Source organism: Patagioenas fasciata, unplaced genomic scaffold (assembly GCF_037038585.1).
Source record: "Patagioenas fasciata isolate bPatFas1 unplaced genomic scaffold, bPatFas1.hap1 Unplaced_1, whole genome shotgun sequence".
NCBI classification, from domain to species: domain Eukaryota; kingdom Metazoa; phylum Chordata; class Aves; order Columbiformes; family Columbidae; genus Patagioenas; species Patagioenas fasciata.
This window is the reverse complement of record NW_027288510.1, coordinates 4011314-4025196: the sequence shown is the minus strand read 5'-3', so window position 1 is coordinate 4025196 and position 13883 is coordinate 4011314. Positions and strand designations below refer to the sequence as shown.

The following is a 13883-nucleotide window of genomic DNA, read 5'->3' as shown; positions in this document are numbered from 1 at the left end:
GCATTGTTAGATTTGTGGAACGTATTAGATTATAGGACAGCACCAGTATTTATCATGCATATAAAAAGCCATACTAACATACCAGGTGGTCTAGTAGAGGGAAACAGCATCATAGACAAACTTGTGGCAGTAGCAGATATATCCCCTTTTGAACAAGCCAGACAAGCTCACGAATTCTTTCATCAATCCTCAGCAGCACTCCGAAAGCAGTTTACAATTACAAAGGAACAAGCTCGAGCCATTATCACAGCTTGTCCTGATTGTGCCCGCATAGTCCCTCTCCAACAAAAGGGAGTAAATCCTCGGGGCTTGCAGCCAGGTCAGTTATGGCAAACTGATATTACTGAATTTGCACCATTTGGCAGACAAAAGTACATTCATGTCTCCATAGATACCTGTTCAGGACTGCTGTGGGCTACAGCCTTGACCTCAGCAAATGCAAAGGCAGTAAAACGTCATTTACTACAAGCTTTTGCTGTCATGGGTGTCCCTACACAAATCAAAACAGATAATGGTCCTGCATACCGCTCTGACAGACTTGCAGCCTTCCTCACCCAGTGGAAGGTACAGCACCTGTTTGGAATCCCTTATAATTCTACTGGCCAAGCAATTATTGAGCGTGCACACCGTGCATTAAAAAATCTTTTGTCTGTTTTGAAAAAACAAGGGGGAATTGGTGTGAGCCCAGAAGAGGTATTGATGAAGGCATTGTATGTGCTGAACTGGCTTAATCCTAAAAGTGAAACTGAAATGGAACCGGTTGTTATGCACCATATCAAAAATGTCAAAGATTTTTCCGAAAATGTGCCTAAGGTTAGTGTGTTTAATCCGACAACACAACAATGGGAAGGTCCTATGTCACTAATAACCTGGGGAAGGGGATATGCTTGTGTTTCTACAGGTAACCACAAAAATTCATGGATCCCAGCAAAGTGGGTGAGACCTTGGCCAGCTAACAGAGGAGAAACTGATTGCAGTGATGACAACCCTTAACCTCAGACATGTTATCGCTTTAAGCAACGAATGTAGCCAATGTTGAGAATACCACTTTGTAAAACAGAGCAGCAATTAATTTTTTGTTATTGGACATGTTCACAGTTATGAAGAGTTTGATTGTATGTGTTGTTTGAACTTAAAAGTTAAAAAGATAGAAGATTTGCAGAACAAGAAAATAACAGAAGATATTGGGTTTTTTGGGGTGAATGCCTTGTTTGGTTAAAAGGAATATTGAAAACAGGTTTGTTCTTGTTAATTGTAATTGTATTAGCCTTAATGTTCTTACCCTGTATTTCACACTGTATTTAAAGCATGATACGGCGTATTGTTAATATTAAATAAAAGAGGGGGAGATGTAGTGGCAGAGCCCCCCCCCGCCCCAGGGGGATGGGGTTGTCGCCAGCCTGGCTGAGAGGTGAAGCCAGAGACAAAAGAGACTAAAGGAGCACCATTAGAATGTAATAATGAGTGAGCAATCGCCGGACACATGCGTGCAGAGCGCGTGGACAGCACATGCAGCCTAGCATGTTATTGTATGACACGAGTTACAACCAATCACGTTGTTGTAAGGCGCGTGGACAGGGCAGCTTTGCTATAAAGCCAGCCCGGTCCGACAATAAAGCGAACTCTGTGAACATCACATTGGTGTGTCAGGTTCCGTGGCTCGCATGGATAAAACAACACTAGAGAAAGGTGGACTCGCTGTAGGCTCTGCCTCCTGCCCTAGGGGAGAACAGAGGATCTGTTTTACACAAGGTGGTGAGTGGGGCTATTCAGATGGAGGGGGAGTGCAAGATCAGTAGAAGGAGGAGTTAGTTAAGAGTGCCACTCAGGAATTAAAAGGAAAGCAAGAGCAACAGAAATTGGTACAGAACAGCAGTGATTGGTATGAGGAAATAAGGCAAAAAGACAAAGGATTACAATTACCGACAGCAGGGAAAAACCTGTTTATAGATCTTATGGAAAAGACAGCCCGAGAATTAAATGTCACCTCGTGCTGGATATGTGGGGGGTCTCAAATGACTGAATACGTTGGACGAACCCCTTGTCAGTTAGCGTTGAGGGCAAATTCGTCAAGTACCTCTATTCCTCCCACTTGGTGGCCAGGTCCACCTAATGGATATTGGTCTCGAAACTGTAGCCTGGTGGAAGAAAATAGGGTTCGTGATAGTATGTGCATTTCTGCGTTTACTGTTTGTGCCATGCATGATCCCGTGCTTTATTCAGTTACTACATTCAGCAGTCCAAGGCATGCAAATCTCAGCCATGCCTATCGATCCTGAAATGGCAACAAAAGGAACGGGGTATAAATTAATGATTTTAGGCAGGTGCTGGCTAACTTTGAAGTCAAAGCACGAATCAATGGGATAAAAAGCAAAAAGGGGAACTGTGAGAAATGCAGCTGTGGTTCGTGCTGAGAAGATGTTTAATGTTTACAGATATAACCAAATGGGGCACGGGCTCTGAACCTGGAAAAGGAAAAGGTGGTGAAGTTCTATGTAAAAAGTTAGGAAACTTGTTTATGAAGTTCTATTGATAGAGGGAAATAACATTTTAAAGGGTTAACCAACTACATAGTAAGAGCCTACTAACGAACTAACACTTTAAGCCACAGAATGAATATCTAGTTCAGAACTGTATGTAAGCAATTGTGCTAGGAATCTTTAAAGGGCCAGGAGTAAAATCCCAGCGCGTGGTGCGTGTGCGTGAAGCAGCTCCGGGAGCGCTCGCCCCGGGCTCTGCCGCAGCACACGTTGTGTTCCACGCACAGTCTGATGCCCACGCTCCCGGCTCGGTCCGTCCGTCCCGCTCCCGGCGCCTTGTCCGGCTGAGCAAGGGCTCGGACTGCGGGCGGGCTGAGGGCGGGGCAAGGGGGCGCGCGCGGAGCGGCGGCGAGCTGCGATTGGCCGGCTGCGGGCGGCGCGTGCCGCCGCGAGGCCGCGTCCGGTCGCCGTGGTGCCGGCGGAGCCGTCGCCGCCGTTGGCGTGGGGGCGAGCGGTCGGTGCGAGAGAGAGCGGGAGTGCGGGGCTGGCGGAGCCGGCAGCAGCCCTGCCTGCGGACGCGGACACAGCGCCATGTGCGGGATCGGCTGCGGGCCCTGCTGCGGACGGGTATGAGCGAGCCGGGCCCCGCCGCCCGCCCTCCCCCGGGGCCGCGGGGCACACGGGGCCGGGGGTGGGGGGGCAGCTCCGAGTGGCGAGAGGAGGGAGTTGGTGACTGCACAAGTGACGGGACGGGAGGAAACGGCCTCCAGTTGGGCGGGGGAGGCTCAGGTTGGCTATTGGGAACATTTCCTCCCAGAAGCGGGAGGGAGTGCGGTCTGGGTGAGTGGGCAGTGAGGTGACTGCGAACTGGCTGAGGGGAAGAAGCCAGAGAGTCGTGGTCAATGGGGTGGCGTCCAGTTGGAGGCCTGGATCTCATGCAGTGCCTCAGGGGTCAGTGCTGGGGCCTGTATTATTCAATATATTCATCAAGGATTTGGATGAGGGACTAGAGTGTCCTGTCGGCAAGCTTGCTGGTGACACCAAGCTGGGAGGAGTGGCTGATACACCAGAGGCTGTGCTGCCATCCAGAGACCTGGACAGGCTGGAGAGCTGGGCAGGGAAAAATTTGATGAAATATAACAAGGGAAGGTGTAGAGTCTTGCATCTGGGCAGGAACAACCCCAGGTTCCAGTGTAAGTTGGGGAATGACCTGTTAGAGAGCAGTGTAGGGGAAAGGGACCTGGGGGTCCTGGGGACATTTATTCATCTTTCAGATGAATAAATGTAATATGATCAAGACCTCACCTTTTACGGAAAGCACTTCTGATGTCTAAACAAGAGATGTGTTAATGATGCAGCAATAACAATTTCCATTTTGTCCGTTATATAGAAGGTATTTGTTTTGTACTCAGAAGCAGTGATTTTATTTCTGAGCACAAAATTCGACCACCCCACCTCCCCCCACTGCCCCCCTCTCCCCCCAGAAAACCCCAAACCCTACACAGGTAAATTGTCCCTTTAGTGCTAAAAAATGTAATAGTTCTTTTTGTAGTTTCACTTCATAAAAGGGATTTGTGTAATGCTTTCTCATTTCTTAAAAGGCATGGCTAAAAAAAAGAGATTAAATTTGAAATATAGTGTGATATATCACACTGAGGAAGGAAAACCATGAGCCAGCACTGGGCCCTTGTGGCCAGGAAGGCCAATGGTACCTGGGGTGGGTTAGAAGGGGGTGGTCAGTAGGTCAGAGAGGTTCTCCTGCCCCTCTGCTCTGCCCTGGGGAGACCACACCTGGAATATTGTGTCCAGTTGTGGCCCCTCAGCTCCAGAAGGACAGGGAACTGCTGCAGAGAGTCCAGCGCAGCCACCAAGATGCTGGAGGGAGTGGAGCATCTCCCGTGTGAGGAAAGGCTGAGGGAGCTGGGGCTCTGGAGCTGGAGAAGAGGAGACTGAGGGGTGACCTCATTCATGTTTATAAATATGTAAAGGGTGAGTGTCAGGAGGATGGAGCCAGGCTCTTCTCAGTGACAACCAGTGACAGGACAAGGGGTGACGGGTACAAACTGAGACACAAAAGGTTCCTCTTAAATTTGACAAGAAACTTCTTCATGGTGAGGGTGTCAGAGCCTGGCCCAGGCTGCCCATGGGGGTTGTGGAGTCTCCTTCTCTGCAGACATTCAAACCCGCCTGGACACCTTCCTGTGGAACCTCAGCTGGGTGTTCCTGCTCCTGGATGAGCTTTCCAGGTCCCTTCCAACCCCTGACATTCTGGGATTCTGGGATTCTGTGAAAGGGTTATTAGACATTGGAACAGGCTGCCCATGGCAGCGGTGGGGTCACCATCCCTGGAGGGGTTTAAAAGGGACATAGATGAGGTCCTGAGGGACATGGGGCAGTGCCAGGGGTGGGTTGACGGTTGCACTCGATGGTCCCTTCCAACCAAAATGTTTCTATGATCCTATCTATTTTTTGCATTGTAATAGTGTCTGAATTTCAGGGTTCATGTGATCTTGTCCCGGTACTTTTGCAAGGACGTTAAAAGTAAATGTGTTGCTATCTGCAATTCAAAACTGTTTTTCCGTTGTTTTCTAACAGGCTCGGAACTTCCCCTTTCGGAACCTGTCTCTTTGGAGATGCTGGAGAAGACCAAGGAGGAGGACACCCAGGCAGAAGAGACACGAGGAAGATGTGGAGTCTCTGCACAGCCTTGAGGAGACTCTGACCAAGCCAACCAAGGAAGAAGTGGAGAGCCCAGAGTGTACTGAGGAGCCTCCAGAGCGCGTTGAGGAGACTCCAGAGCGCATTGAGCAGACTCTAAGCGAGACAAGAGAGGAAGATGTGGAGACTACAAGCAAGGTATCAGACAAAGACGCAGAGACTCCAGAGCGCGTTGAGAACGGTCTAAGCAAGGCAACAGAGGAAGACACAGAGACTGCAGAGTGCACAGAGGAGACTCCAAGCGAGCCAACTGAAGAAGACGTGGAGACTCCACAGAGCCTGGAAGAAAATGTGAGGAACCAACCTGGGGAAGACGTGGAGGTTCCACAGAGCGTTCAAGAGGCAAGTCACTGGTGCACAGACAGTTCTGTATGGCTTAGGGATATTTTAGATTTAAAAGAGGTAAAAAAAAACCAGAAAAGCAACCCCCAAAAAAACCCCAAACCCCAGCTTCCCCAAACCAGGATTTGGTTGCACTGCACTCAAATCCTTTCTAATTGAGTTGTTGCTGTGCTTAAGGCTATGGTAGTCAGTAAAGCCCTGAAACTTTAATTATTCAAGTGGTATGTATGCAGAAAAAGCATTATGTGGTTGCAGGGGGACCAGGATATGTATTTCTGAAGTTAATTGTTACATCTATTTTCAATTCTCTAGTGCTTTGCTCCTCAACATGTATCAGCATGTTAATACAGCGGCTGTTAGTGGTGGGGTTCAGGAGATCTGGACTCTCTGGTTTAATTCTTACCTCTTTCATTGACTTGTGCAGTAAGTTGTGCACTCAGCTCCTCTCTGCTTTCAGTTAAAAGCCCAAAAAGGCCCAGGTAACTGAAGGCAGCTAAAAAGTGGCAACTGAAGTGAGCGTTGTTGAGGTGTTGTGAGATCCTGGTGCTGGCATGCTGGTGTCTGCAGCCTGCGCTTGTGCAGGGACCATGTTCCTTTCTCTCTGACTTGTTTCTCTTGGCCCTTTTCCTGGCAGAGCACAACTGAGGATGGAGCTGAAGACGCACAAGAAGGAGCTGTTGACTGCGACAGCCTGAGAAGAGCGCAGATCCAGCAGACTGACAGCGAAGGAGCAAGATGGCTCGGGGTGAGTAAAGCTGGCATGGTGGCCAAGCCCCCAGCTGATCAAAGTGTCCTCACTTCATTGCAATCGGTGCAGCTGTGGCAGTTTGAGCCAGAGGGTCAGGAGGTGGGTAGAACTTTCATGTTATGTTGCGATGTTTCTACATTTTCTTCAGGATCCAAGGCAATAATATAAGAACTTGCTTTGGTGTGGTGTCCAGGTTGGTAGTATAGAGACTTTGAGTGGCAGATTTCCCATCTCTGCCTCCTGTTTTTACCGGGAGAAATAGCAGAAAGTATTTTTGACCTCCTGTACATTTTCCAGCTGATGGGAAGAGTTCTTAGTGATGCTGCATTTGTAGAGTGATTTGGAGGCTTTTCAGCTGAAAAGCGTTGGCTGGTAGTGGATGTGTCTGAGAGAAATGCAGCTCTAACTGAAAATTTCATAGAACCCGTGTTGAAAGGAATACAACTGTTTTTGTTCATTTTGAGTGAGTTGGGCTTTATTACCAATTCCTTTAAGTACTGAGAAGCTTGAAACCTTGCTTAGTATTTTCTTGTAGAGGTTGGAGTAAGTGAAGGAACTTAGATCTTTCATGCTGCAAGAAGTCTGAGAAACCTTTCTTAAACTTCTGGATGCTAAGAAAGCATCCGGGGTTTTTGAATGGTTGGCCCTGTTATGAGAGAATGGTCAGTTTCAAAGGCAACCAGGAGATTACAGCTTAAGCACTGGAAACACTTGGCTGTTTCAATAAGAAATGTCTTGATTGTCCTCCAGTATTTGATACAGCATTTGGTGTTTGGAGAGCCCAAACCGACAAAATTGTTTAGTAACTAGAGATGGACTATTCCTGTGAAAAGGTGGAATGGAATCTGTGTTTCGTTGTGCAAGCTCTGTCGGGGCTCTGGCTTCTGTCTGAGTTTTGTGCTTTGTCTTTGTTTCCACTTTGTAGGCTGAAGGGGACCAGTTCCCTGCAGGACACACTGTCAGCCCGGACGAGACGTGCAACAGCAGGGCCCTGAAAGCTGGAACTTTGGAAAATCTGGTGGAGACGCTTCCGACGGCCTTTGCCGATAATGACTTCACATACATCAGCATCTTCCTCTCCACGTACAGGGCCTTTGCTTCCACCAGCACAGTCCTGGAACTGCTCCTGGACAGGTGAGAGCCGGGACAGAATGGAAACTGAGCCGTCATTTATTATACACGACAGGGGGACGTTGACAGAAAAGAATCCTGCAAAATTCAGGATTTCAGCGTAAACACACCATGTGTAAATGCACGTTGCCCACATCCCAAATCTCATTAAAGCTTAAGCGCCAGGTGGGGAAAGTGTGCGTGGTCTGACCGCTAAGGAACCAAACTGGGACCGACACAAGAAAACCAATACAGCTTGTCCCTTAAAAAAAGACCAGTGCACGGGGGATATGTGCAAACCCTTCATCTCTGCCGCAGCTTCCCCAGCCACGGTGGAATTGTCCAGCATGAAGCCCTTGTCTTCATGCCAATTGTATATGAATATGCCAATATCTATATGTTTATGCCAATTGTATATGGATTACGCTGTTTGGGTTGCTCAGTAGAGGTTCCTCTAAACAGCCATCTCATTTTTTCAGATACAGAAACCTGGAGATCTCGGGCTCTGAAGAACATGGAACCCAGAATTCCCCCGGATCCAGCACAGTGCTCAGGACGTAAGTTTGGTTTTGCAGCGCCCAGCGAGCCCCAGTCAGGGTTCGGTGCTGGAGCGGGACGTGGGCAGCAGAGCTGTTGTTTCATTTGACAATTCACAGCCCTGTTTGCTTCAAGGAGCTTGTGTAAAGGCCAAGTATCAGCTGTCTCATAACACATCCAATAATACAACGCAGAGAAAATATGAATGACTGCGCTGGTTTCTCAAGGTGTAATTGAAGAAGCAGCCTTTAGTTTCCTATGAAGTATTATCTTAATAATATTTCTTGCCTAAAAAGAACAAATTAAATTCTGTGCTCACAGAAGTGTCCATACTGCCCTCACGTGGGGGATGAATGTCTCAGTGTTCCTGTTGTTATATTAGGTACAGATCCATGCGATTGCATCAATACCTGCTGCATACAACCCATGTGTTCTCTCTGAATTTGCTCACAGTGCGATGGCATCGATTTTACAAGCCTGGCTCGACCAATGTGCCGACGATTTCCGAGAGCCGCCCGAGTACGTGTGTCTGCAGAAGGTGCTGAGTTATCTGAAGAAGAACATGCCCGGCTCTGACCCGGAGAAGAGGGCGCAGAACCTCCTGGAGCAGTTCCAGAAAGAAGAATGGGAGAATGATGGTAAAGTACCTTTCTCTGCTGTCTGTGTGTTCTCCCAGCGTCAAGCCTGACACATCCCCTTATCCAGAGCACAAAGCTTCCTGTGCCGTGAGCCGAAAAGTCGTAAGAGCTCACGTGGTATGTGAATGAGTACTGGAATCAACTTCCAGCCTTAGTAGGCAGACTGAGTTCTACTACATGCATTTTTCTCACGTTACCTGCGTGTTTCTCAGACCCCGTTGGCTCTGGAGCGCATAACGGTAGGACTGGTGTGCAGAAAAGGCCCAGGTTTAGACTTAGTGCTGCGGCAGCCAAGGCTGCTGATCAATTCTGTACAGCCCTGCAGCCCTGAATCCAGCTCTGGTTTAGTGCCGAGTCCAGCCCAGGGCGTCCGGGGGCCTGTCCTGAAGCTGCTGGAGCCACGATTGGTTTCGTATATTTTGCATTACTTTCTCTCCTCATCAGTAGTACTAGCAAAGCACGTTTTAACTTTCCAACTGGTCTCTCTCCCTTCTCCTCCTCTTCCCTTGAAACGTGGACATAAGAGCATTCTCAGCGTAATATTTTGGGGGTATAACTGCAGTCTTGTCTCTTTGCAGTTCAGCTGTTTTTCAGAGTATAGAATGCGTAAATGCTGACAAGCAGATTATCAAAGTTCTGCAGTGTTAATAAGGAGTTGTTGTGGGGGGGTTGGTGGGTTTGTTCTTTCCAAAGAATGGTTAGTGAATGGGTTAAGGCACTTCTCAGCTAAGAGACCCTGAACAGCTCAGTTCTCCCTATTTCTTTTTCTTCTACCTTCTCTTTGCCCATTTAATCTTCTGGACCTTCTCTATCTCCCTAAAATATGCAGCACGGTGAGGCCGTTACCCCAGGCAGGTCCCTTTGCATGTTCTGTTCTTCTATGTAGTGATTTTCCAAATACCTGCTTTGATTACTTGTTTTCTGTATAAATTCACTGACTCGTGTTTTCCCCGCTGGCCAGACGCGTTCCACAGCCTTTCTCCCTGCACCCCGGACGAGGAAGAGGAACTGGAGATCAGCGGCCCAGAAGAGTTCTCGTTGTTCCAAGAAGACCTGGTGGCAGAACAGCTGACATACATGGATGCGGTATGTAGATCATAGGTATTACTTGAAATGCTCGGGGAAAGAGTTCTGGGCTTCTCATTGTTTGTTTGTTTGTTTTTTAACTTATATCGGTGTAAGTCTGTTGTTCCAGAACCGCTCTGTTGCTGGGACACAGAGCGCAGCTCTGCTTGGTTATCCAGACTTGCTTCATTGATTGGGCTTTTCCTTCAGTTCTTCTGAAGGTGTTTGTCTTTTTGTTATACAGTGTGGATGTAGACTGTGTGGCCTCTTTTGCAAAGTTTAGCATTTGACCCCTCAGAAATAGCGTATTTTGACTGTATCTTAGGCTACCTCACCTGAAGATGTAGAAGTACTTTGTAACTGTAGAGCTCCGATTTGGCTTATTTGTATCAATCTCTTTCAAAAGTATCATGATATAGAAATCTTTCCCCCTGGTAATGTAAGTGATAGAAAGGTGTCTTTTATTTTTCCAGGACAGTTTAGCTGACACTTCTTTTAGGGCGTCAGGCCTAAAGAGTTATACCAAAGTGTATATTTTAAACTGGAGAGAAAACCAATATTTCCCTTTTAATACCATACTGGATTCAGCTGCAGTTTGTACTGTGACCGTGCATTTCTTGCTGTGGGCAGTAGCGCTCCAGGCTGAGCTGGACACCTCTGTTTCCCTCTAGACACTCTTCCAGAACGTTGTGCCCCACCACTGCCTGGGCTGCATCTGGTCCCGAAGGGACAAGAAAGAGAACAAACAGCTGGCACAGAGCATCAGAGCCACCATCTCGCAGTTCAACGCCGTCACCAACTGCGTGCTCAGCACCATCCTGGAGAGCAAAGAATTAAAGACACAGCCAAGAGCGAAGATCTTGGAGAAGTGGATCCGTATCGGACGTGTAAAGCGTTTATTCGCGACTGTTTAACGTTCCTTGTGCGGGTGCCGTGGAGCTGGGAGGGGACAGGGGGGTTGTAGCGGGGAGTGATATTTTTGATGCTCAGTATTTGTAGAGCTGCCCGCTTAGCAGGGAGAATGTGCAGCAAGCAGGACACGGGGCAGACAGAAGAGCACTGACTATTGGTGATGCTGACGTTTAACGCTCCTGTGTTTCTAACCGCTCCTTTCACAGCAATGTAGGATCCTGAACAACTTTTCGTCTCTGAAGGCCATCGTTTCCGCCTTGCAGTCCACCTCGGTTTATCGCCTGAAGAAGACCTGGGCCTGCGTTCCAAAGTAAGGCTGTGCAGTGTGTCACTGGATGTGTTTTGGTGCTTTTATCTGTTCTGTGCCCAACTGTTAACGATTCTTGAGAAAAAAATTGTCCCCTGATCTGATTCAGAGTGCTTACAAACAACTTAAATCATTTAATCTTTTCCTGTACAGGGACACAATGCTGATGTTCGAAGAGCTTTGGGAAATCTTCTCCGACTGTGACAACTTTGCGACGAGCAGGGAGCTGCTGCTGAAGGTGGGAATGAGCTTGAGTTGCCAGGTTGTGATCTCACCCAAAGCCGAGCTCAGCCCTGTTCCTGACCAATGAGCTCCCGTATGCGGTGCTTTGGGGAAGACGGGTCTGTAAATCCCGGCTTTTCTGCTGGGGCGAGAGGTGCCGCACAGCGAGATTTGACGCAGAGGAGTTACGAATGAGCACTTTGGCTTATATACCGCTCTGTGCAGACATGAACCGCTGGCTGAGATACCAAGGATGATGTCGTGAAAGCATCATTTACAAGAGCGCTGTTTGGTGAAGCAGACTAGTTGTGTTTGGTTTGCTTCCACAGGAGTATTCTAATTAGTATAATTATGACTTCTCAGTCAATTAATCCACCATTGCTCTGACCGTTTGCAGGGAGTCACACAAGGCACGGTACCTTACCTGGGTACCTTCCTCACTGACCTTGTCATGCTGGACACAGCCCTTCAGGACTATCTCGAGGTAATTTGGGGCAATTTTTGGAATCCTAAATCTCCTCCCTCCCTTGCAGACACTGTGTCTGCTCCTGCATCTTCCACTGGGTGCTAGTGCAGTTCTTAAAAAGAGAGGAATGTATTTAACAAATAGACTCAGGTACATGAGTGCTGTGGCTTATCCTAGAGCTGGAAACGGGTCTTTGTAGAGGCCTTTGGTCAGGGCAGCTCTGGCCCGTCCCTTGGTGTCGCTACTTCATCCTGTTCATCCTGTTTGTGATTAACTCCAGCCGAGCCTGTGCTCTTCTCCTCCGATCCCTTCTCTGTCCTTCCAACAGGGCGGCCTGATCAATTTTGAGAAGCGGCGAAGGGTAAGTGGAACGGTGACTGTTCTGTGATCGTTAGTGCCTGACGCTCTCTGCTAGAGCGTTCTCTTGGCGAGGCCTGTTGTCTTTGCTGGGCGTATCCAACAGCCGCTCACGTTACTCAGAGGGTGAGGAAGGAACAGTCCCCGGCACGCTGTGAACCTCTGCCGGGCTGTGCGGGGCAGCGCGGGAAGAGAAATTCCTTTTAGATGCGGGCAGCAGGGGAAGAGGAGCCGCAGGGCACTCGCTGCCGCGGGAGTTACGTCTGGGGCACGTTCCCCCCGTTTGGTGTTCACGGGAACACGTTACACGAGCGTGTTCTGTGTGCTGGGAGCGCATCAGACCTGCTGGCGTGAGACCTTTGCTGGCCACAAGATGCAGTCTGTGACCATCTTCCTTGTGCTGCAGTAAATAGTTGTGGGTCAAAGGTGCAGCGAGCGAAGCGGGTACCTGGGACCGAGAAATCAAGGCTGAGCGTTGCCTTCCAGCCTGAGCCTTGTTGGTCAGAGATCAGTAGGAGCGAAGGTGCCGGGGTTTCCTCTGTCCGAGGGCAGTTTGTCCTGGATCTGTTGCTGCGTGTGTTTAGTGTATTAACGAGACTGGCTTGATTTTTCTAATTAGAATTCCTATTTTATTATTTGTTTTCTTAGGAGTTTGAAGTAATCGCACAAATTAAGCTGTTGCAGTCCTCATGTAACAGCTATTGCGTGACAGGAGATGAGAAATTCGTGCAGTGGTTTAGGAGGCAGCGGCATTGAAGTGATGAGGAGAGGTAGGGTCTCAGCCCAGCTGGCGAAGCAGCTTTTCTTCCCCCGCAGGCAGGTTCAGGTTCTCTCAGCCTTGAGCTCTGCGCTGCCAGGAGCTGCTCCCGGAGAGTGGAAATACACACGCACAGAGCTGCGCTCCTCCTCGTGGGGATGAACCCTCTGGGACGTGGGAGTGACCCAGGGCTTCTCAGATATGGCCACTTTGAGATATTTAACTAACGGTATTGCCTGTTCTGCAGTTTCTGTCTGTCACGTGAAATCGAAGGAGCAGCTCCTGACCAGAGCACCGCAGCAGGCAGAGCTCAGAAGAGCGTGGTGAAGAGATTCAGCCTGTGAGTACAACGGGGAGGGGGTTTGGTGCGTGAATATGAACTGGAATAAATCAAACACCAGCTGACAAACCTGGCTGGGGATCCAGAGCACTGCAGTGCTGCGAGGAGACACCGCCAGCTAGAAATACGTATTGCTGTTGTCTCTTTCTATTGGTGTAAGTAGCCAGGAGGGTTATCGACTAAAGACTGCAGAAATAACTCTAAGGTGTCAAACAAAGGAACGATTTTAGTGCTGGATTATAAATTCAATTCAAATTTGCAGCAGCAAAACAGAGCAAATAAGGATAGAGTCTAATTTGCTATACACACACAAACAATAGGCCACTCGAGATAGGAAAACACAACAGCAGGTCAGATTGTTGAAGCAAGTGACAGCTGTGCTCAGCCCAGCTCTGTTGTGCTTTCTTTTCTCCCCTAGGCCGTTCCTGGGCTTGGGGGTGAGCGCCCTCAGCACCCCCGTCAACGCGCAGCCCAAACCTGCTCCAGGTGGGAGCTCTGGGGACAGCACCGTCACCATCGTCCCTCCCACCGACACTGCTGAGGAGCCTCAGCACAAGGTAGGGCCCGGGCCCTGTGTTCAGCACAAACAGCCTGTGCGAGGCTGCTGACGCTGCCGGCGGCCCCAGGCGCTTGCCCAAGCCTGTGGATCTTGACTGGAGCGTTGCTGGCAGTGGAATGGAGGGACCTGAGCTCTGGGAAAGGCGATTTTGGGGGGAGGGCTCATGTACATCAGCCCAGCCTAATTCTGGGGCAGGCAGAGCAGCTGAGCAAGTGAGAAGCAGGTGAGGTCAGAGCTCACCAGCCCTGTGGTTTGACCTGCCAGGAACTGCCCAGACCAAGCCTGGGCTGGGCTGGGTTCCGTTCCCAGGGAGCTTTGTCCTGCA

The 13883-nt window shown here is 49.1% G+C and overlaps 1 long non-coding RNA gene across 1 annotated transcript; it reads left to right on the top strand.

Annotated features, from left to right (window-relative positions):
• The first annotated feature begins 11505 nt into the window (after positions 1–11505).
• LOC139826704 (uncharacterized) lies at positions 11506–13550 on the top strand. The gene is made up of 3 exons (XR_011736858.1): positions 11506–11563; positions 11874–12999; positions 13418–13550. It is a non-coding gene; the product is annotated as an uncharacterized lncRNA (long non-coding RNA).
• The last annotated feature ends 333 nt before the right edge of the window (positions 13551–13883 follow it).